General features: G+C 41.4%; 1 long non-coding RNA gene across 2 annotated transcripts in view; it reads left to right on the top strand.

Annotated features, from left to right (window-relative positions):
- Nucleotides 1-15,307, top strand: part of LOC134347068 (uncharacterized) — a 62,361-nt gene extending 47,054 nt beyond the window's left edge. The window contains exons 4-5 of one of the 2 annotated variants that reach the window (XR_010018068.1): nucleotides 11,778-11,836; nucleotides 12,836-15,307. This is a non-coding gene — a long non-coding RNA (uncharacterized LOC134347068). The remainder of the gene's footprint in view (nucleotides 1-11,777; nucleotides 11,837-12,835) is intronic. The other variant, XR_010018067.1, reaches the window with a different exon arrangement.
- Nucleotides 15,308-27,440: the final 12,133 nt, after the last annotated feature.

The following is a 27,440-nucleotide window of genomic DNA, read 5'->3' as shown; positions in this document are numbered from 1 at the left end:
TTAAATGTATTTGGCTAAGGTGTATGTAAACTTCTGACTTCAACTGTACATACTGAGATCATGAGTTGAAGAGCTCTAGAAATGTAGTCCACAGTGGACAATTAACCAAACAACCTGCACGAGATTCAGATGTGCAAGGAAACCAGAGAACCCAGAGGAAACTCACAGGGTGACAGAGAGCATGTGCAAACTCCATATAGAGTGTGCCCAAGGTCTGAATTGAACTCTGGACGCGAGAGCTGTGAGACAGCATCACTACTAGCTGCACCACTGTGCCACCTTGTGTTTGAAAATGTTCAGGACTTCTTTGCTCTTGTACTCTATATATTACTTTATTTATAAAGCCATTTACTTTCTGCACATTATCTTGACCGTTTCTGCCACCTTCACTGAACTAGGCATCAGAAATCCCTCTGTTCTTCCACCCCTCTTACAATTGTGCTCTCTAGATCAGACATTAAACCATCTGTCACCTATACTTCTGTTCCACCAGCCTATCTCTATCTACCTGAAGGTTATTACTACCCTCCTCATGATTTATACACCTCCAGATACTGAGTCATCTACAAATTTAGAAATTGTGCCCTGAACATCCAAATTAAATCATTCATATATAATAAGGAAACTAATGGTCCCTGAGCGACTCCACTCTATAATTCATAATAATCTTTTATAAAAATATTTTACTCTCTGTTTGCTGACATAGCTGATTTTCTATACATGCCAATATGAACTATTTTGTTCAGTTCTGATGATAATACCTAGCACCTTGCCAAATCAACCAGAGTGACAGGTGAGGACCGGAGGTTTGGAGAATAGCTAATGTTGTTCCTCTGCTTAAGTAAAGCTTTGAAAATAAATCAGGAAATTGTAGGCTGGTGAGCCTGATATGGTAAAGTTATTGAAAGGCATGCTAAGGGACCAGATATATGAATATTTGGATAGACAAGGACTGATTAGGGATAGTCAGCATGGCTTTGTGCATGGTAGGTCATGTCTACCCAATCTTACAAAGTTTTTTGAGGAAGTTACCAGGAAAGTTGATGAAGGCAAGGCAGTGAATGTTGTCTACAGGGACTTTAGCAAGGCACTTGACAAGGTCACATGTCGGAGGTTGGTCAGGAAGGTTCAGTTACTTGGCATTCAATTTGAGGTAATAACTTGAATTAGACATTGGCCTTGTGGGAGAAGCCAGATAATGGTAGTAGATGGTTATCTCTCTGACTGGAGGCCTGTGACTACTGGAGTGCAGCAGGGATCAGTGCTGTGTTCATTGTTGTTTGTTATCTCGATCAGTGATCTGGATGAAAATGTAGTAACTGGATCAGCAAATTTGCAAATGACTCCAAGATAGGGAGCGTAGTGGACAACGAGGAAGACTATCAGAGCTTGTAGCAGGATCTGGACCAGCTGGAAAAATAGCCTGAACAATGGCAGATGAAATTTAATACAGATAAATGTGAGGTGTTGCACTTCAGAAGAACCAGCCAGGGCAGGTCTTAATCAGAGAACAGTAGGGCACTGAGGAGTGTGGTAGAACAAGGGATCAAGGAAAACAGGTCCAGAAAGTAGTGGTGCAGGGAGGTAGAGTCATAAAGAAAGCTTTGGGCACGTTGGTCTTCATAAATCAAAGTACTGAGTACAGGAGATGAGATGTTATGTTGAAGTTGTATAAGATGTTGCTAAGGCCAAATTTAGAGTATTGTGTGCAGTTTTAGTTAGCAACCTATGAGAAAGATGTAAATAAGGTTAAAAGAGTACAGAGAAATTTTACAAGCATGTTACCAGGTCTGGAGGACCTGAGTTATAAGTAAAGCTTGAATAGGTTAGGACTTTATTCCTTGGAACACAGAAGAGTGAGGGGAGATTTGATAGATGTATACAAAATTATAAGAGGTATGGATAGGGTAAATGCAAGCAAGCTTTTTGCACTGAGGGTGGGTGGTGTTAGAGCTACAGGTCATGGGTTAAGGTGAAAGATGAAATATTTAAGGGGAACATTTCTTCACTCTGAGAGTCATAAGAATGAGGAATAAGCTGCCAGTCCAAGTGGTGCATGCATCAGAGAAGTTTGGATAGGTACATGGATGGGAGGGGTTTGGAGGCCTATGGTCCAGGTCGATGGGACAAGGCAGCTTAAAAGATTTGGCATGCACTAGATGGGCTGAAGTGCATGTTTCTGTGCTGTACTTTTCTATGACTCTATGACTCTCTGACCACAGCAGCCCATTTTATAGGTACCCCATTCTGCGAACATTAACTCACTCCACCACCATTTAGTCTGTACTAAGACTCCTTAGACAGCACCTCCCATACCCATGACCCGTACCAACTAGAATGACAGGGGCAGCAAAAGCATGGGAACAGATCACCTGTAGTTGCCCTCCAATCCGCACACCATTCTGACATGGAAATGTATCACCGTCCCTTCACTGTCACTGGGTCAAATTCTTGGAACTCCCTCCCGAACAACATTGTGGATATGCCTATACCACCTGAACTGCAGAGGTTCAAGAAGGCAGCTCACCGTTAATCTTCTCAATGGCAACCTGTAATAGGCAAGGGACTGTTGTCTCAGCTTGTCAAACCAAAATTCATTGACTGAATAGAAATACTAGTTGAATAAAAGGGATCTCGGCAATCACAGTGATCTGTTAAAGAGTAGATTACTCCACTGCAGAAATGTGTAGAGTTGAATCTAATGAATAATGGTGATTGATCCAACCACAGTAGCAAAATGGATTGCAATACTACATGGATATTCACTGGTAAGACCTTAAGACTCTTATGAAGCAGGAAGAAGAGTAGAGACTATTCAGCGTCTCAAGCCTATCTGTTATTCAATGATCCAACATTTTTTATGCTCACTTTCCTTTCTAATCCCAGGATCATCCCAATGAAACTACCTTGAAATAATGTCTTTCTTTAATTGGGCGGCCAGAATAGTTCACAATACTCTGGATGTGGTCTCTCTAGTGCCTTGAAGAAAATCAGTAAAACTTCCCTACTTTTATACTACAACCTCTTGAAATAAAAGCCAACCTTCCATTAGCCTTCTCTATCACCAACTGCGCTTGTGTGCTGTTTTCTATGTTCATGCACAATAACCCTAAATCTCATAAGGCTTTGCTTTCTGCAACTTTTCTCCATTTAAACAATATTTCATTCCTTTGTTCTTCCTCTCAAGATCAATAATTTATCTTTTTCCACAATAATCTTATCCTATTCTTTCACCATCAATGGTATCTCCACATATTCCGCCAAATATATTTTGTCAAATGGCTGGCCATTTTCACAAAGGTCTTCAAAATTTCTTTTTATTTCAATCTAATTAAATCAACATTATGTGAGAGAACATTGCATGGAAGCTTTAAAGAGTTGCATGGCATCCTACAGAGGAGTTTTAGGTTACGTGGCTATGGACAACTTCTAGCAGCTGTCTGTTGTCCATATTAATATTTCAGTCATTTCAGAAAATGAAGCTAGGCTTTCAGAACTGGCAACACTACAGGTACTGAGATTGTTTAATGAATTGGAACTCTATTTCAGAAACAAGACCTGTCATCCAATTAGCTAGATTTGAACTAAGTCAAACAATGAAGCTTATTAATACCTTTAGAAATCAGTCAAGTGAGCAGTTTATAGCCTAAGCATAAATTAGTTACAAGGTACGTTCCCAGGACTGAAGCTAAAACAGCTATGAGACTAGAACTCTGGACAAAGCTATGCTTCTCTGCAAGTCATAAAGCTCCTGGATTTGTTTTTAAGTTACCATAGAAATTTGAAAGAATCACAATACAATCCGTCCGTTAGAGAAACAATGCTAAATCCCACTATTCCTAGCTACTTACCTACCTAAGGGCTTAATATTATCTTCAGTGTTGTAATACAGGACTTTTAATGTACCTGCTGTGAAAATAGCCATAATATTAATAACATTCACAAGATTTGGCAAAGCTATTAGTTAGCATACAGCTATATTTAAAGGCAATTTCTATTTCAAATCATTAACTAAGGGGTCTATGCACCCTAGGTTGGAACCTCCTGCTCTAGGTGGATGTGACCTCCTGAGGCATTTTCTCCAATCTATTCCCTGACTGCTGTCCTGTTCCGCCTCCCTCACCACCAAAACTCATATTTGCATTTGATCCCAAAAAGTAGGTTCCCAGGTGCATTCAACTTGGTTTGAGTAATACACTTGAATAATCTCCAAAAGCTTCAGACTGTGCCACAGACATTTACAATATACAAGAATCATGAAAAGCACTACACAGTTGTAGAGATCTAACAACTGCCGGAAGAAATCAATCAGCAACTTATCTATAGGTAGTGGACAGCAGAGGAGATGAGGCTGTTTCACTATTGTGTTGAGAAACTAATATGGTTGAGAATCAGAATGAGAATCAAATTTATGACCACAAATTTATAACGTGAAGTTTGTTGTTTCGTAGCAGCAGCACAGAGCAGACTAACTTGCTAAAAGAAGTAGTGCAAAAAAGGAATAGTGAGTAAGTGTCCATGAATGTTCATAAATCTGATGGCAGAGAGGAAGAAGCTGTTCCTGAATCATTGAACATGGGTCTTCAAGTTTCTGTTCTCCTCCATAATGGTAGTAACAAGAAGAGGGCATGACCCAGGTAGCAATGGGCTCCTAAAAAGTCCAGGTTGCTTTACATTTGAAGCCATAGTCTACTTCCTTCTAGTAGATGTGCTGCAGTCTCTTTACCACAATGTCACCAGGCTGTTTTGTGCTGGGGTTGTAGTCTATGTTGATGATGTAACTGAATTATTATCATTAGGAGAGATCCAAGACATTGTTATATACAAGCAAAATAAATGCTAGAAAGCGAGGGGGGTTACTTTCTTTTCATCTGCCAGAATATTTCAGTCTAAAGTTGACTGTAACCATTTTAAGTTTTTGAACATCTCATCTCCTAAACTCATTCATTATAGGAAGATAGGTAGAAAATTTCCAAGGGTGAAGAATGTAACATTATTTAGGGATAATAACAAGGCTAACCTTGAGTTTATTCCCTTTCACAAGGCAAGAGACTACCTTAAATGGTCAATATAATGTGATTGCTATAAAAATCAGTGATATATATATATAAAATGAACCTGATTTTTTAAAAATGTCATATTACAAAATCAAATCGGTCAACTGTTGTGACTTCCAGACTATTTAATGAGGCATTGTTTATAAAGTTCCTACTACCTGCACTACTATATCATGTAATATAAATCTGTCACAAAAGTAAACACCCACACATAAAAGGACAGCTGTAAAATTTATCAGGGTATTATATATTGAAAGATGAATGGTTTGGAAGGAATAACAGATGTGCATGCAGGTAGAAGTGGTTTTGTACAGGTTACTGCTTGCCCACATGCAGACCTCAGACGTGACTATAATTCACTCCCTGAAACCATCTGTTAAACTACCCAATGTAAATTCCATTTCTGTCTTGTCTCCACAAATGGAAAATAGATAATGCTATGACCTAATAGTTGCCTTGAGCATGTAGTGTATATGCATAAGATATTTAGATAATAATGGCTAGATGCACATGGTTAAATTATCTGAGTGGATATCCCATGTATAAAACCTTACATACCAAGAATGATATGCATGTCTCCATCTCTGGAGACAGACTGTCCACTGACATCTTCTATAAGCCCACTGACTTTCATAACTACCTCGACTACACCTCTTCCCACCCTGCCGCATGCAAAAATGCTATTCCCTGTTCCCAGTTCCTACGTCTCCGCCGCATCTGCTCCCAGAATGAGGCTTTCCGTTCCAGGACATCTCAAATGTCCTCTTTCTTTAAGGATCGTGGTTTCCCTTCTGCCACATCAATGATGCCCTCACCCGCATCTCCTCCATTTCCTGCACTTCCACCCTCACCCCATCCTCCCGTCACCACAACAGGGACAGAGTTTCCCTTGTCCCCACCTACCACCCCACCAGCCTCCGGATCCAGCAGATTATCCTCCACAACTTCTGCCACCTTCAACAGGACCCACCACTAAGCACACCTTTCCCTCTCTACCCCTCTCTGCTTTCGGCAGGATTTGTTCCCTCCGCAACTCCCTGGTCCATACGTCCCTCCCCATGGATCTCCCACCCGGCACTTATTCTTGCAAGTGTAAGTGCTACACCTGTCCCTACACCTCCTCTCTCACCACCATTCAGGGTCCCAAACAGTCCTTCCAGGTGAGGCAACACTTCACTTGTTAGTCTGTTGGGGTCATCTATTGCATCCGGTGCTCCCGGTGTGGCCTCCTCTACATCGGTGAAACCCGATGCAGATTGGGGGACCACTTCATTGAGCACCTCCACTCCGTCCGCCACAACAGACAGGATCTCCTGGTTGCCACCCACTTCAACTCTGCTTCCCATTCCCATGTGGATATGTCCATACATTGCCTCCTCTACTGCCATGATGAGGCCAAACTCAGGTTGGAGGAGCAACACCTCATATACAGTCTGGGTAGTCCCCAGCCCCTTGGAATGAACATTGAATTCTCCAACTTCTGGTGATTCCCTCCCCCTCCCTTCCCCCATTCCAGTTTCATTCTGCCCCCTCCTCCAGCTGCCTATCACCTTCCTCATGGTTCCGCCTCCTTCTACTACCCATTGTGTTTTCCCCTATTCTTTCTTCAGCTTTCCTGCCCATCACCCCTCCCCCCACCCCCCCCACCCCTTGATCTTTCCCCTTATTGGTTTTTCACCTGGCGCCTACCAGCCTTCTCCTTCCCACCCTTCCCCCGCCTTCTTTATAGGGCCCCTGCCCCCTCCCTCTTCAGTCCTGACGAAGGGTCTCGGCCCGAAACGTTGACTGTTTGTTTCCACAGATGAGTTCCTCCAGCGTGTTGTGCGTGTTGCTTTGATCCTAGCATCTGTAGAGTATTTTGTGCTTATGATATGCATGTTAATTTTAATTGTCAGTTTGTCACCCAGCATCAAACTCCACAGCCTCCAGGCACCCGATATCTAATGGTCCTCTTTACCTGTTCTTTACACCGCTCATAAACTTCCAACGCCCAAAGGCCCTTGATATCTTCAATGTTTGCAGGCCCTGCATGGCCCACAAGTTGCAAACCTTCAAAATATGGTCTTGTGTTAGAAGTCGCAACCAAAATTTTGGGACTGTATTTTAAAGACAAGATTTGATTCAAGAGGTGAATTCCAGAGACTACTGCTTCAACAGCCGAAGACCTGACATCTGTTCTGAGATTAAAGAACGTGGACTTGCACAATGCTCTTGAGCTGAGGGAGACAGAGCTTTCAGAGCATTGAGGAAGATATTTGCAATGGGGAATGGTGGACCCATGAAAGGTATTTGCAATTAAGGGAGGTTGGACAAGCCTTTGAGGTAGAAAGGAATAGATGATTGTTGCTGCGATTTAGATGCAGAAAGGTGTATTGATGGAACAGGACTACCTGTATCAACTAATTTGGACAAAGGGCAGAATGGCGAAATGGTCAGAACTGCTCGACGAGCAGTCAGCATGGACTTGATAGGCTAAGCAGGCTTATACTTTATCTACTGAGCAGTTTCCACCTTCTTCCAAAATTAACCGGTGCATCATTTCACTTGTAAAGTGAAAACAAGGATGTCATTCATTTGGGAGAAGCTCCATTCATAGAGTCAAGATGGGGCAGCATTGCTGTAAGATCAGGGTTCAGTTCCCATCGCTGTCTGTAAGGAATGTGTGTGTTCTTCCCATTACATCACAGGTTTCTTCCAGGTGCGCCAGTTTCCTCCCATATTCTGGAAAGTTAGGGTTAGGGTTAGTAAATTGTGGCCATGCTATGTTGGTGCCAGAAGCATGGTGACACTTGCACATCCTCACGCAAACAACACATTTCACTGTCTCAATGTACAGTTCATGAGACAAATAAAGTTAGTTTATGTAATATTTTATCTTTATAACTTCTTGACCGTATTTAGTGCTTTGAATGACTTATTTGGTGCTACAAATGAGGTAAATAAGCCAAATATTCTTCATTTCACAGGCAACTTCTGAGGCACTGGAGTAACATTGGTTTACATTGTTATTTTGGTTAACACTGGTTAATATTGTTATTTCTGTTCAACATTTCTGTTGTGGGGAATGGGTAATGACATCAGTTTTGTTCAGTAGAGATGGTTGTGGTCGGGTACTTGCCACTTGAAATATCAAGTTTACATAGTATTAATGAGTTCCCTTGTTCAGGAGACCACTCCCTCCATTAAAGATCTATCCTGAGTTTAATGGATTAGCATTTTTAAGTGACCATCTGACCATGATGTCCATAGAAGTTCACTTTTTTTTAGATTATGAAGACATGCAGTCCTCTTTTATTGTCATTTAGTAATGCATGCATTAAGAAATGATACAATATTTCCTCCAGTGTGATATCACAAAACACAGGACAGACCAAGACTGAAAAAAACTAACAAAACCACATAATTTTAACATATAGTTAAAACAGTGCAACAATACCATAACTTGATGAAGGACAGTCTATGGCACAGTAAAAAGTTCAAAGTCTCTCAAATGTCTCACATCTCACACAGCCGGGAGAAGGAAGAAAACTCTCCCTGCCATGCCCGACCACAGTCTGACTCTGAGTCGTCCGAAAACTTTGAGCCTTCGATCAGCTCTCCAACACCGAGTACCGAGCACCATCTCCATCCAAACGATTTGACCTCAATCTCGGTCGCCAGCATCAGGCAAAGCCGGGGATTTTGGGGCCTTCCCTCGGAAGATTCTCAATCACCCAGTAACAGCGGCAGCGAACCTGCGTTTCAGAAATTTCTCCAGATGTTCCTCTGTGCTTTCACATCTGTCTCCATCAAATCAGAATTGCCCACAACCCCTATTTAACGGATATGATATCATTTTCACCGGAAGGCTGTGCGCACACGGCGCGCTGCTATCTCCTCCTCCCGCCTTTTCCTATCAGAATGAGTTCTGCCTAATTTCCATGTTGTGGGAAGTACCAAATGATTTAAGATTTCTCAAGAATAATGCCATATGACATCCCAACAGTTGTCCTTTTCCCTCCACAGATATTGCCTATCCTGTTGAATTCCTCCAGCAGCTCGTTTCTTTTTGTTCCAGATCCCAGCAGTATTTGCATTCTCTTGTCTCCATAAGAGCCTCTGAAATGAAGGTTAAAAAATTAAAAACTACAATGTAGTACTCTATTTCATGAATTGAACTCAAAAGGTTTGCTCAGAATCAGGCAACAAATTGCATCACAGGAATTCTTTCCTTACAGTTTTGTTTTAACGGAAATGTCTAGAACCTGCAGCTATGACCAAATTAAATCAATTGAACAAACTCCTCAGTTAGACTACTTGTGGGTATTCAACTGTATGGGAGGATCCTACTGGACGATCTCAGTGAGCAGCCATGACACTGTAATTTAGAACGTGCATTTCTTATTAATCAGAACAGATGCAGTTGTATTTCAATGGAAGCTGCTGGCAGACATCAGTGGATTTACTGGTGCTTGCTGTTCCGTTTGTTTAGTCAACTTGTGGTTAAGGAAAACACAGATGCTGCAACAGCTGCAATTGCATTTGTACATACCATCTGAGTGATTAATGGATACAGTTGTTTCTGTGTTTTTAAGCTTGAGTAGATAATATTCTGGAGGCAAAGGGAGTTCCATTTGATAAACATTTCTTCAAAATTCAAAATAGAATTTGAGCTGTGAATGCTGTATCTAAAACAATCTATGCCATTTAAACTAAGTACTTTTTCAAGTATCCATTTCTCAGGAGGGTAGAAAATAAGCATTTGAACCTCTAGGCCACTATTTAAGTAATCTTTAGATTGTGCTAAGGCTGCTTTGTCCTGTGTTTCCTGAGCATTTGTTCCTTTCACCAGAGCTACATTCCCAGCTGGAAACCCAGTGCAGGGAATTAGCTGTTTTCTACAAGGCTTTAATAACATTTGATCCCCGATTTCCTGTTCATACAAAAATATCTCCCATTGTTAACATCGGTGAAGTTTAATAATCATCCTGAATTCATTCTTTACCACAGTATTTACCCCACCGTTTCAAAAATTGATCTCACACAACTGCTGTCATGTCAGAATTACTGTAATGAGTCAATAAACTGTTTAAGTATAGATTTAAATAAGAAATGCTTGTGGTCTTATGGAGCTCAAGAAATGGCAGATACTGGAATCTGAAGCAACAAATAATCTTTTGGAGGAACTTTGTGTGCTGAACAGTATCTGAGGGAAAGAAAGAAATGTTGATTATTTATGTTAGCATTCTGCATCAGCATTTAGACTTGATGCAGGGTTTTGACATAAAGTGTCAACAATTCATCACCTTCCCACCCCCACAAATGTTGCTCAACATGCTGAGTTGTCCAGCGGATTGTTGCTTGCTGTTTTATATTTGCACATTTTAGGCCGATCAGTTGCGTTCAAAACAAAAAAAGAACAATAAGATTGCAGCAACACACACAAAAAATGCTGGTGAATGCAGCAGGCCAGGCAGTATCTATAGGAAGAGGTACAGTCGACGTTTTGGGTCGGGACCCTTCGTCAGGACTAACTGAAAGAAGAGATAGTAAGAGATTTGAAAGTGTAAGGGGGAGGGGGAGGGGGAGATCCGAAATGATAGGAGAAGACAGGAAGGGAGGGGTGGATCTAAGAGCTGGAAAATTGATTGGCAAAAGGGATACCAGGCTGGAGAAGGGAGAGGATCATAGGACGGGAAGCCTGGGGAGAAAGAAATGAGGGGAGGGGAGCCCGGAGGGCGGAGACCAGGCAAGGAGTTATAGTGAGAGGGACAGAGGGAGAAAAAAGAGAGAGAGAAAAAGAGGTGGAAAAATAAAAAATATATTAAAAATATATTAAATAAATAAATAAGGGATGGGGTGTGAAGGGGAGGAGGGGAACAAGTGCTACACCTGCCCTTATACTTCCTTTTCACCATCATTCAATGCCCCAGATAGTCCTTCCAGGTGAGGCGACACCTCACCTGTGAGTCGGCTGGGGTGATATACTGCATCCGATGCTCCCGGTGCGGCCTTTTATATAATGGCAAGACCAGACGCAGGCTGGAAAACCGTTTCACTGAACACCTATGCTCTGTCCGACAGAGAATACAAGATCTCCCAGTGGCCACATATTTAATTCCACATCCCATTCCCATTCTGATATGTCTATCGATGGCCTCCTCTACTGTCAAGATGAAGCTACACTCAGGTTGGAGGAACAACACCTTATATTCTGTCTGGGTAGCCTCCAACCTGATGGCATGACTATTGACTTCTCTAACTTCCGTTAATGCCCCTCTTCCCCCTTCACAGCCCATCCCTTATTTATTTATTTAATATATTTTTTAATATATTTTTTTATTTCCCCCCCTTTTTTTTGGTCTCTCTCTCTCTTTTTTCTCCCTCTGTCCCTCTCACTATAACTCCTTGCCTGCTGTCCACCCTCCAGGCTCCCCTCCCCGCTTCTCTTTCTCCCCAGGCTTCCCGTCCCATGATCGTCTCCTTTCTCCAGCCTGGTATCCCTTTTGCCAATCAACGTTCCAGCTCTTAGATCCACCCCTCCCCTCCTGTCTTCTCTTATCATTTCAGATCTCCGCTTCCCCCTCCCCCTCCCACTTTCAAACCTCTTACTATCTCTTCTTTCAGTTAGATCCTGACGAAGGGTCCCGGCCCGAAACGTCGACTGTACCATTTCCTATAGATGCTCCCTGGACTGCTGCGTTCACCAGCGTTTCTTATGTATGTTCCTTGAATTTCCAGCATCTGCAGATTTCCTCGTGTCTGCGTTTTTAAATAAGATTACAGCTGAGCTTTCAAAGGTGAGTAGATGGAATATGGTTCTATTAGGAAAGTGGCTATAGATCTGCAGTACTAGAATGAACATAGAACATAGAACATAGAAATCTACAGCACATTACAGGCCCTTTGGCCCACAATGTTGTGCCAACCATGTAACCTGCTCTGTAAACTGCCTAGAATTACGCTTCCGCATAGCCCTCTATTTCTAAGCTCCATGTACCTATCTAAGAGTATCTTAAAAGACCTTATGGTATTCACCTCTACCACCATCGCCAGCAGTGCACTCCATGCACCCACCACTCCCTGTGTGAAAAACCCTCTGTACCTACTCCCAAGCACCTTAAAACTGTATCCCTTCATGTTAGCCATTTCAGCCTTGGGAAAAAGCCTCTGGCTATCCACATAATCAATACTTCTCATCATCTTAAACTCCTCTATCAGGTCACCTCTCATCCTTAGTCACTCCAAGGAGAAAAGGCCAAGTTCACTCAACCTATTTTCACAAGGTGCACTCTCCAATCCAGCAACTTCCTTGTAGATCTCCTCTGCACTCTTTCTATATTATCCATATCCTACCTGTAGGGAGGTGACCAGAACCAAACACAGTACTCCAAGTGGGGTCTGACCTAGGTCTTATATTGCTGTGACATTACCTCACGGCACTTGAATTCAATCCCATGGTTGATGACTACCAGCACACCGTACGCCTTCTTAACAATATTGTCAACCTGCGCAGCAGCTTTGAGTGTCCTATGCGCTCGGACCCCAAGATCTCTCCGATCCTCCACACTGCCAAGAGTCTTACCATTAATACTATATTCTGTCTTTAAATTTGACCTACCAAAATAAACCACTTCACACTTCTCTGGGTTGAACTCCATCTGCCGCTTCTCAGCTGCATTCTGCATCTTATCGATGTCCCACTTGAACCTCTGACAACCCTTCAGACTATCCAAAACACCCCCAACCTTTATGTCATCTACAAACTTACTAACCCTCCTTTCTGCTTCTTCATCCAGGTCACTTGTTAAAATCACAAAGAAGAGGAGTCCCTTAACAGATCACTACAGAACACCACTGGTCACCAACCTCCATGCAGAATACGAACCATCTACAACCACCTTTTGCCATCTGTGGGCAAGCCAATTCTGGATTCACAAAGCAAGGTCTTCTTGGATCCCCTGCCTGATTACTTTCTGAATGAGCCTTGCATGGGGAACTTTTAACAAATGCCTTACTGAAATCCATATACACTACATCCACTACTCTGCCTTCATCAATATGTTTTGTTACATCCTTAAAGAATTCAATCAGGCTCATAGTGCATGACCTGCCCTTGACAAAGCCATGCTGACTATTCTTAATCAGATTATGTCTCTCCAAATCCTCATAAATCCTGCCTTTGAGGATCATTTCCAACAACTTGCCCACCACTGAATTAAGTCTTTCTGGTCTATTATTTCCTGGGTTATCTCTACTCCTTTTCTTGAAAAAGGGAACAACATTTGCAACCCTCCAATTTTCCGGTACCTCTCCCACCCCTATTGATGATGCAAAGATCATCAGCAGGGGCTCAGCAATCTCTTCCCCCACTCCCACAGTAGCCTGGGATATATCGCATCTGGTCCCGGCGACTTATCTAACTTAAAGCTCCAGCACATTCTCTTTCTGAATACCTATATGCTCAAGCATTTCAGTCCACAGTAAGTCATCACCACAGATGCCAAGGTCCTTTACCCTGGTGAATACTGAAACAAAGTATTCATTAAGTACCTCTGCTACCTCCTTTGATTCCATGCACACGTTTCTACTATCGCAGCTGATTGGTCCTATTTTCACATGGGTCATCTTCTTGCTCTTCTCATATTTGTAGAATGCCTTTGGGTTCTCCTTAACCCTGCTCACCAAGGTCTTCTCATGGCCCCTTCTAGCTCTCCTAATTTCATTCATAAACTCCTTCCTGGCAACCTTGTAATTTTCTAGAACTCTATCAGTACTTAGTTTCTTGAACCTTTTGTAAGCTTTTCTTTTCTTCTTAACTAGATTTTCCACATCCTTTGTACACCATGGTTCTTTTACCCTATCATCTTTTCCCTGTTTCCATGGAACATTCTTATGCAGAATGTCATGCAAATGTTCCCTGAATATTTGCCACATTTCTGCCATCTGCTCCCAATTTATGCTCCCAAGTTTCTGCCTAATAGCATTATTTTCCCCTACCCCAATTATATGTTTTTGCAAATTGTCTGCTCCTATCCCTTTCCAGTGCTATGGTAAAGGAGACAGAACTGTGATCACTACCTCCAAAATGCACTCCCACTGAGAGATCTGACACCTGACCATGTTCACTCCCCAATACCAGATCAAGTACAACTTCTCCCCCAGTTGGCTTATCTACATATTGTGTCAGGAAACTTGCCAGAACACACCTAAGAAACTTTACCCCATTTAAACCCCTTGCTCTTAGGAGTTGAGAAAGTGGAACTGCCCCAGTGCAACTGCTTTTCCCACTTTAAACCCTCTCCAGTACAGGTTCCTGTCATTGTCTGATACAATGGACAACCACCAGACAGACCTGACTAAGCCTCTAGGCAGTGTTACTTTTTGGAATTTCTGTTCTTTTGATGATATTATTTATATTAAATTAGCCAGTCTGCACGCTGAATTGTCAATCTAAAGTGGTGGTTCCTAAATTTAATTCCAACATTAGGCTGTGTACATCATTCTAAATAACCCAGTAAAAATTCTTGCTTTTTTTTTTGCTGAAGTGACCATCATTCAAGTAAGCAGCTGAACAATTCTCCAGAAGCCAGGACTTTCCCTTCAGTATTGTCCTAGAGGGATGCGAAAGGGTCAATTTCTGAGCTTCCATTAGTAGAAATTAGCTGAGCAAAAACATGTCCACAAAACAGAGTAAGGTAACAAGGCACATTTTTTTTCCAAGTCGCAACTAATTCCAGAGACTGAAAGGCAAAACTGTAGAAATTGAAAATCCGAAGGTAAAAATAGAATATCTTCAGCAGGTGAGGCACCAGCTGTGGAAATAGAAACAGACCACACTTCAGTTCAGATACCTTTTGTCAGAACATTAGACTCTTCAGTTGTGTCTATGCAACTACATTTCAACTAAATAAAGATATACACATGGAGGTGACCTTAACTGGTGTATTCACATTACAATGAAAGAGAGAAAAGAACAGATTAATACGCATACATAGACAACAAATCAGTGCATTTGTGTAGTTATCAGTTCATAATCAGTGCTAAGGGGAGTCATTGTGCTAAAAGAAATAATTCATACATTACACTTCTTCCTGCTTTAGACTAATGTAACATAAAGCTATATGTACTAAAGCATTCAATTTCTGTTTAACAGATTATGCTAAAATAAACATGCTTTCACAATAACAGTTCCATAACTAACTTCACTATATGAAAGATTTAGTCTTTTGGCTAGCACTCTGCTTCTTTCAGGATAGGACTTTGGACCTGTGGAGTGGCATCAGGATAGACAGATACCCTGTCAAAGACAACTTTCTCTTTTGCAGGTGTCACGTTGCTGTCAGTGATGTGATCATCACTGAGACATAAGTTCAGTGACTGTAATGTGTCAGCTTGTTGGATGCAGTTCACTCAGGTATCCAGTATCTGGTCCACATGATGTCTAAATGTATGATCTCTAACATCCACTGTGTGCATCAATGGTCCGGTTCTTGTAGCTATCCTGCTAGGTGTCCACCTGTCTTCTCAGTCATCATGCACTAAGACTTCCTGTTCAACCTCAAAATTCCTTGCTGACTCACTTGGTTAACTGGCTGAACCCTAGGTTCTGCAGTTTCCACCGTAGATCTGGCTTCAGGAAGTATATGCAAGATCTTGGTGGTGAGGAAGGCAAATGCAATATTAGCATTCATTTCAAGAGGTCTAGCATACAAGAACAAGGATAGTGATGCTGAGGCTTTATAAGGCCTCACCTTGAGTATTGTGAACAGTTTTGGGCTCCTCATCTAAGAAAAGATGTGCTGGCATTGGTAAGGGTCCAGAGCAAGTTCACAAGGATGATTCCAGGAATGAAAGGGTTATCATATGCAGAACTTTTGATGGCTCTGGGTTTGTACTCGCTGGAATTTAGAAGGATGAGGTGGAATCTCATTGAAACCTTTCAAATGTTGAAAGGCCTAGACAGCGTAGATGTGGGAGGATGTTTCCCATGGTGGGGGAGTCTCAGAAAAGTGGGCACAGCCTCAGGATAGAGGGGCATCTATTTAAAAGAGAGATGAGGAGAAATTTCCTTCACCAGAGGATGGTGAATTTGTGGGATTTATTACCACAGGCAGCAGTGGAGTCCAGGTCATTGGGTGTATTTAAGACAGAGCTTGATAGGTTCTTGATTGGGCTTGGCATCAAAGGTTACAGGGAGAACACTGTTGAGTGAGGCTGAGGAGGGAAAAAAGCATCAGCCATGATTGAATGGTGGAGCAGACTCGATGGGCCAAATGGCCTAATTATTTTCCTATGTATTATGGTCTTATGATGTTAGATTCCTACTCATGACAGCATTGCTGGTGTTTGATTTGTTGTCACATGGGCAGAGTTCTGATACACAAAAAGCAAGTTGCCCACCTTGTCCATAGCTTTAGTAGATTTCTTGAAGGTTTGGATAAACCTGTCGGCTAACCCATTCATTGCCGGGTGGTGACGAGCTGACTTGAAATGTCCACTGCCATTTTTCTTCATGAATAGTCTGAACTCTTCTGTTGTGTATTGTGGTCTGGTGTCATTCCTTTGATCAGGTAAGCCATTTCTGAAGAAGATGGTCCTCAGAGTGGAAACAGTCTTTTCTGAGGTGGTTGACTTTATTGGTATGACCTCAGGCCAATTCAAATGAGCATCTACAGCATTCAGAAACATGGAGTCCATAAATGGCTCAGCGATGTCAATATGTACTCCTTGCCATGGTGACGATGGCTACTCCCATGGGTGTAATGGTGCCTGTGCTTTGTGGGATCTCAAACAGCTTTTGGTCAAGCCTTCAATCTGTCTATCTATTCTCGGCCACCAGGCATAGTTCCCACCAAGACTCTTCATCTTGATTGTAGCCAGGTGTCCTTCACGCAGATTCTTCAACACACTAGTGCACAGTTTAGAGGGAACCATATGAGATCCACACATCAGGGTTCTTTGACATACAGATAGTTGGTCTCATCTCACTGAGAATTCAGGAAGCATAGGGTCACCATGAGCTGGCCATCTTTGCTCGAACCCACGACCTTCAGATCGCTAGTCCAACGCCCTAACCGCTTGGCCATGCGCCACACTGTTGTTGTGTTTTGTGCTCGTGTTTTATATTGAAGCAAATACAATCAGAAGTTCACATCCATCTTCCATAGTGTGTGACAAAATGGCACCAATGCCATAAGGGGATGAATCACATGCCAATCTGATGGACAGAGATAGGTCATAATGGGTGAGCAGTTCATCTGATGTTATTAGTCTCTTTGGTTCCTTGAATGTTCATTCAATCTTTCTGACTGTTTCCACTTTGCTCCTGTCTGCAACAGTGCATTCCCAACTAAGGCCATTGGCGCGTTATTTTTACTTTAGCTTTATTGGTTGTGCGCCTTTGTGTACTGTGCATTGTTACTTATGCGAACTATTGTTAGCTTCTCTGTCCACCTTCTCCGTACTGATTAACTCTTTCCTCTTGCCGTCTCTCCCTTCCTCCAAAGTCTGTCGTCTTGTAACTGTTGGTGCAATTAGTGATATTCACTGATATTCAGGCTTATATTCGTCACTAATTTGTTGTGTCTGTACAACTACATATTGATTAAATAAAGGCACACACATGGAGGTGATTTTAACTGGTGTATTCACATTGCAGTGAGAGAGAGAAAAGAACAGATCAATATGCATGTGTAGTTAACAGATCATAATCGGTGCTAAGGAGAGTCATTATGCTAAAACAAATAGATCCATACATTACATCGCCTACCAACTAAAGTATCCTTCATCAGCTAAGAGATGCGATATGGTATTGTTTGTTTGCTTGTTACTGGGAGCCTTACAAACTTAACAAACTGAGAAAGAGTGAAAGTACCAAGTGATGAGGTAGGAGTGAGAAATACTCCAAATATGTGTTCATCATATTTAATGTAATCCAGTCTATTTTGCATTTGGTCTTGCATCTCTTAACTGTCAGTCAATCCCCTAAATCCATTGAATGCCAAATGAGGATTGTTATAGCAGGAAGTAAAACAAGGAAAGCCTACAGTTCAGCAATGTAATTTCACCACTTCATCAACTATCTGCATCAGATTTCCTTTGGTAAGATTGCCAATTGCACAAGGTGCTGTTCTCAATTGGCAGACAACTCGAGAACTTTCACTTTAGGTAATTAAATCTAGTTAGTGGTAGCAGATTGACAATCTCAATCTATCCCAAACCCACAGATGCATGCCATTTCAGTACCCCCATCTATCCTATACTGCCCTTCATGCTTCCCTTCCCCCACCTCTCCATCTGCCTCTCATTATTTTCCTTCTCTCTTTGTCTGGCTCCATCTATCATCTACATGCCACTGTATCCTGGCTCTACCTCTTACCCTCCCATACTGGTGCAACCTTCCTGTGAACATCCCTCCTCAGTCCAGCAGTCACCTCAGAATGCAGTCTCACCTCTCCCCTTCTTCTCTGTACTGGCCATCTCCCATCTCTAGACTCAGTCCTGATGTAATTTCAATATGAAATGTCGGCAACTCTTCCTCCCCACCCCTCCTAGATGCTGCTTGACCCACTGGGTTCCAACAGCAGATTATGTGTTGCTCCAGATTACATCCGTGGTCTCTTGTCTCAGCTGGTGTTAGTTTCACTTCCCTGGCTAATTTTCTAAGTAAAACGTGAACTCCAGCACAGATGCAGCTCCTCCACTCCCACCCCACTATCTGGTGCTTTCACTTCCAAAAATATTCTTTGCTCCCTCTCTAATTCTCACCTTGGAAGCAGTAAGTGGCAAAAAATAGTAACTTTTGAAAATAAAGTTCGGTTTTGAGACCCTGTATTTTGGCTGTTTTGAAACCAAACTGAAGGCCTCAAGCTTCATTTCAAAATATTAGCTGAATTCCCAAGCCTGCCCAGCTCCACACACATCTCTCCCAGCTCAAACAATTAATCTTGTCCTGCTTTAATATTTGATAACAAGTCTCTAAACACCAACACCCACAGGACAGCAGAATGGCACAGCTGGTAGAGGTGCTGCCTTGCAGCTCCAGATATCCAACTTCAATCCTGACTTGTTGTGATGTCTGTATGGAGACTGCATGTTCTGTGACTGTGTGGGTTGTCCCTGTGTGCTCAGGTCTGTATGTGCACTGTAAATTGTAGGTAAGTACAGAGAGTTAATGAGAAAGTGGGGAGAATAAAAAAAGCAGTTAATGTAGGATTGGTGTAAGTGGGTTGGATGGTCGGCACTGACTTGGTGGACCAAAGTACCTGTTTCTCTGCTACATCTCTCTGACCTTTTAACCCTTATTGATGGCTTTAGGGTAAGTTTGTGGGTGATGCAAAGTTAGGTAGAGTGGCAGGTAGCTTTGAGGAAGCAGGGAATTAGCAGAGAACTTGGACAGATTAGGGGAATGGCAGATGGAAATTGTATGGCCATGCACTGTAGTAGAAGGAATAAAGGAGTAGACTGCTTTATAAAAGGGGAGAAAATTCAGAAATCATAGATGCAAAGAGAATTGAGAATCCTAATTCAGGTTTTCCTAAAGATTAACTTGCATATTGAGTCAACAGTAAAGAAGGCAAAGATTGTTGGCGTTGGAGAGGGTCCAGAGGACGTTTATGAGAATGGTCCCGAGAGTATGAGTGTTTGATGGCTCTGGATCTACACTCATTTTAGAAGAATGAGGGGAGGGTGCATCTCATTCAAACCTACTGAAAAATGAAAAGCCTAGATAGAGTGATATGCAGAGAATGTTTTCAACAGTGTAAGAGTCTAGGATTAGAGAGCATGGCCTCAGAATACAAGGGTGTACCTTTAGAACAGAGCTGAGAAATTACTTTATCCAAAGGCTGGTGAATCTATCGAATTAATTGCCACATATAGCTGTGGAGACCAAGTTATTGGGTCTATTAAAAGTGGAGGTTGATGGGTTCTTGATTAGTAAGGGCATCAAAGATTACGAGGAAAGGGCAGGAGAATAGATTTGAGAAAGAAAGTAAGTCAACCATGTTTGAATGATGGAGCAACTCAATGCATAATTCTGTTTCAATGTCTTATGGTCTTACTGTCTTATTTGAATAAATATGCAAGGAAACCATGGGCCTAGAGCAGCTACTTCAAGCAATTAAAAATCTGTCTGTGTGTGTTGGAATCTTTTTCCTGTAATTAAGATGCAGAGTCAACTTGCAAAATGAGCCACTTGACATTTGATATGGAGGAAGCAATAAAAATAATTCTATCCTTTATGCTTCTTATTGGAACTGCAGTGATAATTTTCTGCTAGAAGTTGCCAAATAGAATTATCAAATCATAAAACATTCATTGCTGAACAGTTGCGTTTGTATAAAACTTATTTGCTTTCCTGTTTTGAGTTGCTCCCTGCCTTGTGGAAGCTGGGAAAATGAGTGGTTTGCTTTATATCGTGTCATTATTTGTAGTGTATCTCCACAAAGAGTTGGAAATCAATTTCCTTACAATCCAATACATTCCAGTTGATTGGCCCTACAAGATCTTTTTATCTAGGTTTGACCAGCTAGTTGTTTGGAAAGGAAATAATATTATCTTATGTACAACATTCAATATTAGACCTTAAGATGTAGGAGCAGAATTAGAACATTTGACCCATCGGGGCTGCTCTGCTATTTCTTCATGGTGAACCATTTCCCTCTCAACCCCATTCTCTTGCCTTCCCCACAGAACCTTTCATGCCCAGACTAATCAAGAACGTATCAACCTCTGCCTTAAATGCACCCGGTGACCTGAACTCCACAGCCATCTGTAGTAACGAATTCCACAGATTCGCCTCGCTTTGGCTAAAGAAATTCCTCCTCATCTCTGTTCTAATTGATCGTCCTTCTATTGTGAGGCTGTGCTATCTGGTCTTAGACGCACTACCAAAAGAAGCATTCTCTTCACATCCACTCAATTTAGGCCTTCCAACGGTCAATAAGTTTCAATGAGATCCCCCCCCCCCACCATTCTTCTACAAACGTAAATTCCAGTGAATACAGGCATAGAGCCTTCAATCGCTGCTCATATGATCACCCTTTCATTCCCAGAATCATTCTCGTGAACCTCCTCTGAACCCTCTCCAATCTCAGCCATTGTTTGTGCCATGCATAAAAAAAACAAACAGTTGAAGAGCCTGTACTTTACTCTCTCTATAAAATCAAGTAACTACCTATGATTTAATGCTCACAATGTGTCAAAACTAAACTGGATTGTGTTAAACCAACACAGATGGTCATATGCAACACTAAAATTGAATTGGATTAAAAATAATTTGGTCCAGCTGACACACTAAGTAACTCTGTCCATTTAATTCTAGGTCCTGATGCAGGGTTGTGATCTAATGTATATTGTTTAAATCAGATTTGTTTTAGATTGGGGGTGTGTTGCTTGTGGGTTAATCTAATCAGCAGTAAGCCCCTAGATAACGTTAAAGTTTAAGCTCAAGCGCTGAGATTTTGTTGTGATGCTATTAAATTATCCCCAATTTCAGCATTACTGATAGAAATAGGTGAAGTAACTTTACATCTATGCAGGTTACAGCTAGGAATTGTTTATTGAGTTAACATAAGCGGACATAAAGTTGATCATCCAATATTGGCAACATTAGTAGAGATTTGGGAGTACTACATCTGTAAGGTCTTCAGTGTTTGGTGGATGGGAAATGAATGGGCAGAAAATCTTGGGTTGTTTAATATGGAATATGGTCCTAATGTACCCCTTTCTGTCACTCCTCAAAGGTTTCTCCCTTTGCCCGTAGCTGTTTTAAGCCTTCAAAAAATATCAAGATGAAGAATGATTGTGTATCAGTGGGACAGGTAGTTCAGTAGTATTTGCAAGGTAGATATTATGGCTCCTTACATATCTGCACAGATGGTTCAAAAGATCCAGTGACAGATTGTTCAGGTGTTTCTGTTTATGTTTCAAAGTTTCAGGTGACTGTTCAGAAAAGATTATCAGACAAAGTATCAGTATTCACATCTGATATGGTTGCTGTCATTTTAGCCTTGGAATGGGTTGACGAAGTATGCCCTGATTACGTACTTCTGTGCTCTAATTTGTTCTTGGTTTTGGCACCTATTAAAACAGGTATTTCGAATTGTAGACCAGAGAATCTACTTGAGATTGGACAACTTCTATGGGACTGCAGGGTCTAAGCTTGTGTAAAGTGCATGGCCTCTGCCCATGTTGGGGTTGAAGGATATATGGTGGCAGACTTTCTAGCCAAGCAATCAATTAAAATTAAGGGCATAAATGTAGTTGGTGCCTTCACATAAAGGGGAGGTGAAAGTCATAATTAAGATGTCTATTCTATCAATGTGGCAACAAAATTGGGACTAGGAAAAAGAATGGCATTTACGTAAAATTCAGAGGATGGTGGGAACTCAACTGGGAGATGGATATAAAAAGAGGGAAGAAGTTATATTTACACATTTTCATATTGGACATACTAGGTTGAAAAGTTCCTTGTTCAGAATTAATATTCTTGATAGGGAGTGTACCTGTCAAGAAACAATGCAGCTTCTAATGTTTGAATGCAGTTCCTATGAGGTGTAAAGGAAACATCTATTTGCTGAATTGAGATCTTTGGAACAGACAGTTTAACAAGGAATGTTTGTTAGGATATCGTTTCCATCGTAATGTAAAAACATTAGACTTTTTGATATTATTTGAGGTTTTTTTTTCGGGGGGTGGTGGTATTTAGTGGATATACTTCCTGTCTTTTTGCTCCACATTCCTACTCAGTAGCTGATGGTAGTGTACCTCATGTTGGTCTGCTAACTGTGATTAAACTTTATAAGGGTTGTAATCTGACCATCCACTTCCCTCCACAGGTGCTGCCTGACCGGATGAGCTCATCCAACACTTCATTTTTACTCAGATTTCAGCATCTGCAGACTCCTGTATCTCCACTCTGTCCATGATAACTTGTCCTTAAATACAGAAGAGCTTCTGCCTTCAAATAGATTTAAATTGGAGTAGAAGAATATTGTATGTTATGGTTTATGTAAACTTCAAAAGATAGGCCCCATTCCATTAAATTGTAATCACATTATAATGCACCGTGTGTTGCCTGTAGCCTTGAATTTACAGCATAGGTAGAGTAGACAACAGAGATACAAATCCTTATAATATGCTGATTTGTTATGGGACCTTCAAATTGGAATTGAGCACTTTTTAATTCCTTCTTGGCATCTAACTATCATACATTTTCTCCTAATCCATTCTCTCTTTTGCCCATTAATTGTCTGTCCCTCTGATTTTCTGGTCACCCACTTACTCTATAAGCAATCTAGAATAGATAATTAATAAACTAGCAAATCACTGGGTGCACTTGATTCTCTAAGACTTCAGCCAAGGAACATATTTCAATGATTGTAGCTGCATCAGAGGTAGTATGAGGTCAAATTCTGGAAGATCTTGCCAGGAATGAATGAGAATTGTAAGGCTGCAGTTGCTCTTCTCAAGAATATTTGAATAACTAGATCTTAATGAACAATGTTTTCATTGTCCAGTTCAACATTTTCAACTTTCTGCAAAACACGAGCAAGTGGGATTAGCTTAGATAGGAATCTTGGTCAGCATGGATCAGTTGAGCTGAAAGGTCTGTTTCTATGCTGTATGATTCTATAACAGTACAGCACTGAAACAGACACTTTTATAGTCATTCATGTGTGGAACCTGAGTAATTCAATGTCCTCAGTCTGTTTCCTAACTCTCTAATAACTGCCTACATTTACACATGGGTCAGGTAACAATCCAGAGGTTATTACCTTTTTGGTCTGTGTTTTAATTTAGTTCCTAGATGCTCAAATTCCTTCAGCAGAACCTCTTGTTCTTTCTAAATTATTTGTATCCACATTTACCACTAGAAATTGGAAATAACATCTCCACCTCAATGGCAATCAACACTGGTGCACCTCATGGATGTGTGCTTAGCCCACTGCTCTACTCGCTCTGCACCCATGACTGTGTGGCTAGACACAGCTCAAATGCTATCTGAAATTTGCTGATAATACAACCATTGTTGGCAGAATCTCAGATGGTGACGCAATGGCATACAGGAGTGAGATATACGAGCTGGGTGAGTGGTGTCACAGTAACAACCTTGCACTCAACGTCAGTAGACCAAAGAATTGATTGTGTACTTCAAAAAGGGTAAGACGAGGGAACACACACCAGTCCTCATAGAAGGATCAGAAATGGAGAGGGTGAGCAATTTCAAGTTCCTGTGTATGAATATCTCTGAGGACCTAACCTGGACCCAACATATCGATGCAACTATAAAGAAGACAAGACTATGGCTATATCTCATAAGAGTTTGAGGAGATTTGGAATGTCACCAAAAATACTCGCAAATTTCTACAGATGTACTGTGGAGAGCTTCCTAACTGGCTGCAGCACTGTCTGCTGCAGGGTGGGTGGGGGTTGCTGGAGGGGAAGAAGCTGCTGCATAGAATTGAAGAAAGCTTCAGAGAGTTGCAAGATTAATCAGCTCCATCATGGGCACTAACTTCCATAGTATTCAGGATATCTTCAAGGAGATGTGCTCAAAAAGGCAGCATCCATCATTAAGGACCCTCACCATCCACGACATACTCTCTTCTCATTGCTACCATCAGAAAGCAGATACAGAAGCCTAAAGGCTCACACTCAATAATTCAGGAGAGCTTCTTCCCCCTCTGCTCTCCAATTTCTGAAAGGTCATTGAACACATGAACACTACCTCACTACTTTTTTTTATTTCTATTTTTTGTACTACTTAGTTAATTTAAGTTTTATATATATAAAAATAAATACAGTAATTCGTGTTTTTCTATAATCAGGTATTGCATTGTACTGCTGCCGCAAAGTTAACAAACTTCAGGACCTATTAAACCTGATTCTGATTCCCACAGCAAATTCCCCTGCAGATCAGATGAGGTGTTCTGAACCTAGGCACTAGGCAAACAACACATCCTTTAAGTCTCTTGATCCTTACAATGGAGAATTGTGTCTATTCTCCTGACTATACTGTCCCCAATTACAACTACATTTCATCCTTCCTAGAGCCCTCATTCTCATCCTCACTGGGTGCAACAATCTCAGACTTGTTGGGCAAACTCAAGGGCTGAGGCTCCTCCAATTCTTGTCTCTTGGATGCACTTACCTGCCTCATTCATAGTCACACCCTCCGTCGCTGGACACCGATCAAATTTGTAGTTAATCTAATGGGTGAGACTGCCTTCTAAAACACAGTATCCGAGTTACTGCCCTCTCCTTAATGCATCACAATGTTTGAAGCTCAGATTCCAGGTCATCAAGCTTGAGCATGAGCTCCTCGAACTAACAATGCTTGCTGCAGATGTGGTACCAGGAAACCCCAGCTCCCATATCATGCAGCTGCAACAGATCAGAATCAGATTTATTAACACCGGCATGTGTCATGAAATTTGGTAACTTAGCAGCAGTACAATGCAATACTTTGATAATACGTTTAAAAAAAAGTGAAGTAGCGTCCATGGGTTCAATATCCATTTAGGGCTCATGTACTGAGGATGATCCTCCCATGGGTGAAGCGATGCTCGTGGTGTTCCTCAGGGGAGAGTAGTCAATGCTTTTCCTCTAATGTCCTGCACTGCTTAATCTGAAACATCCACCTCTCTAAACTGGGGTGTGCCACTTGCAGGGCTGCTCCTGGATTCCTGGAGCTGGGAGCCACTGGCTTCTCTACAGATACCGGTTCCCCAGAGCTGGTATACAGTATTGGACGTGATGCTGCTCCTAGTCTCCAAGAGTTGGGTGATAATGAGCTCTGTGCTGCATTCAGTCTCCATGGTTCAGGGGTGATCAGCAGATTTCCTTCTTCATCTGTATTTGCCTTTTGGTTCTCTTCCAGTTTTTCCTCTCCTGCTTAGTGCTTTTTTTTCCTGTGTTGTCTGTTTCCCACACTTGCTTCATCCTCCGACAAGGCAAAGTTGCTGGTGTCTTTTGCTGCTCTGTGTTGTGTATTTAACATTTATGTAATATTTGAGTAACAATTGTAAATATATTGTATGATTAAGCATTCTTTGTTATGTAATTCATTATGGGTTATATGTAAAATGACATGAATAGCATACATTATGTTGTCAAACCATATGTGCATGTTTCACCAAAGTAAAAATGAAATACACACTTTTATCCCTGGGTTTCCCATGTTTTTCTGTCAATTAGTTTTATGTTTTGGAGTTACAAAACATTACAGTGGTGATAAGGAAGCTTTGAATGAACCCAATGTCTACCTAGCAGTTGAAGTGCAGTGAGATTTGAGTAAAAAAAAGACAGAAAACAGACAAAATTCAAGGGTTCATAAACTGTGAGTACAGGGTGATAATTATAATAATAATTTTTTTTAAAGCAGAAATGGCTGGCTACATTAGAAAGATAGATGCACTCCATTGCACAAAAGATAACTGGGTGATGTACATGGAACAAATTGAGCATTATTTTAAAACAAATGGAATAGCCGATGAGAAACATGTGCCAGTTTTACTGAGTTCAATAGATGGAAGAGCATTCAGTTTGCTTAGATGTTTGACTACTTCAACCAAACCAGCTAAAATGAGTTTTATGGATATTGCGAATGTAATGCAGGAACATCTAGAACCAGAACCATTGTGATTGCAGAATGTTTTAAGTTCCATAAGTGGGATCAAAAGGAAGGGGAATACATTCAGCTTACGTTGCTGAATTGAAGAGATTGTCTGAGTGTTGTCAGTCTGTCATGGGCTTAATAATGTATTGAGAGATCACTTAGTCTGTATAATCTTGTGAGGCTTCACTGGTCGGGATCAACCATGGATGTTGCATCCTAGCCATCTACATACGCAAACCTGGACAGTATAATATAGAGAGTAAACTGTTGCCCCTGTATCCAATGAACCCAAAGGAACGGCAAAGACCAATACACTTTGGTATCGGCAGCATCACAGGAGTTGCCAGTCAGTATTGAATTCAACTTAGGGACTCTAGCTCTGGATTGTTCCCCTCAGGGTTTACTCCTGAAGCCTTTCCAATGAGTGGGCCATAAGGCAGAGGAGGTTTGAGATCAGAGTTTTCCTTCTCTTAGATGAGCTACCAACCAAGGCTGATGAGCCCCATCTACTCGATGTGGAATCTTACAACATTCAAATATGGTTCCTAACTGAAGCACAACTCACATTTAAAAGAGCAGTTGAAATTGCTGTGTCAATGGAAATAGACAGAGAGGTAATCGAGTTGCAGTCAGGAATGAAAGTGAGCGTGAACAAAATTGTAACGTCTCCAAAAAATCTTACCTGGTTGAACAAATTGTGTTACAATTGTGGCGGGATCAGATACATCAGACCAAAGTAGGTTTAAAAGTAAAACTTGCAAAAAAAAATGCAAAAAGTA

This window comes from Mobula hypostoma, chromosome 5, assembly GCF_963921235.1.
Source record: "Mobula hypostoma chromosome 5, sMobHyp1.1, whole genome shotgun sequence".
In the NCBI taxonomy this organism is placed as follows: domain Eukaryota; kingdom Metazoa; phylum Chordata; class Chondrichthyes; order Myliobatiformes; family Myliobatidae; genus Mobula; species Mobula hypostoma.
The sequence above is the reverse complement of the archived record's forward strand: the minus strand, read 5'-3'. Positions and strand labels throughout refer to the sequence as shown.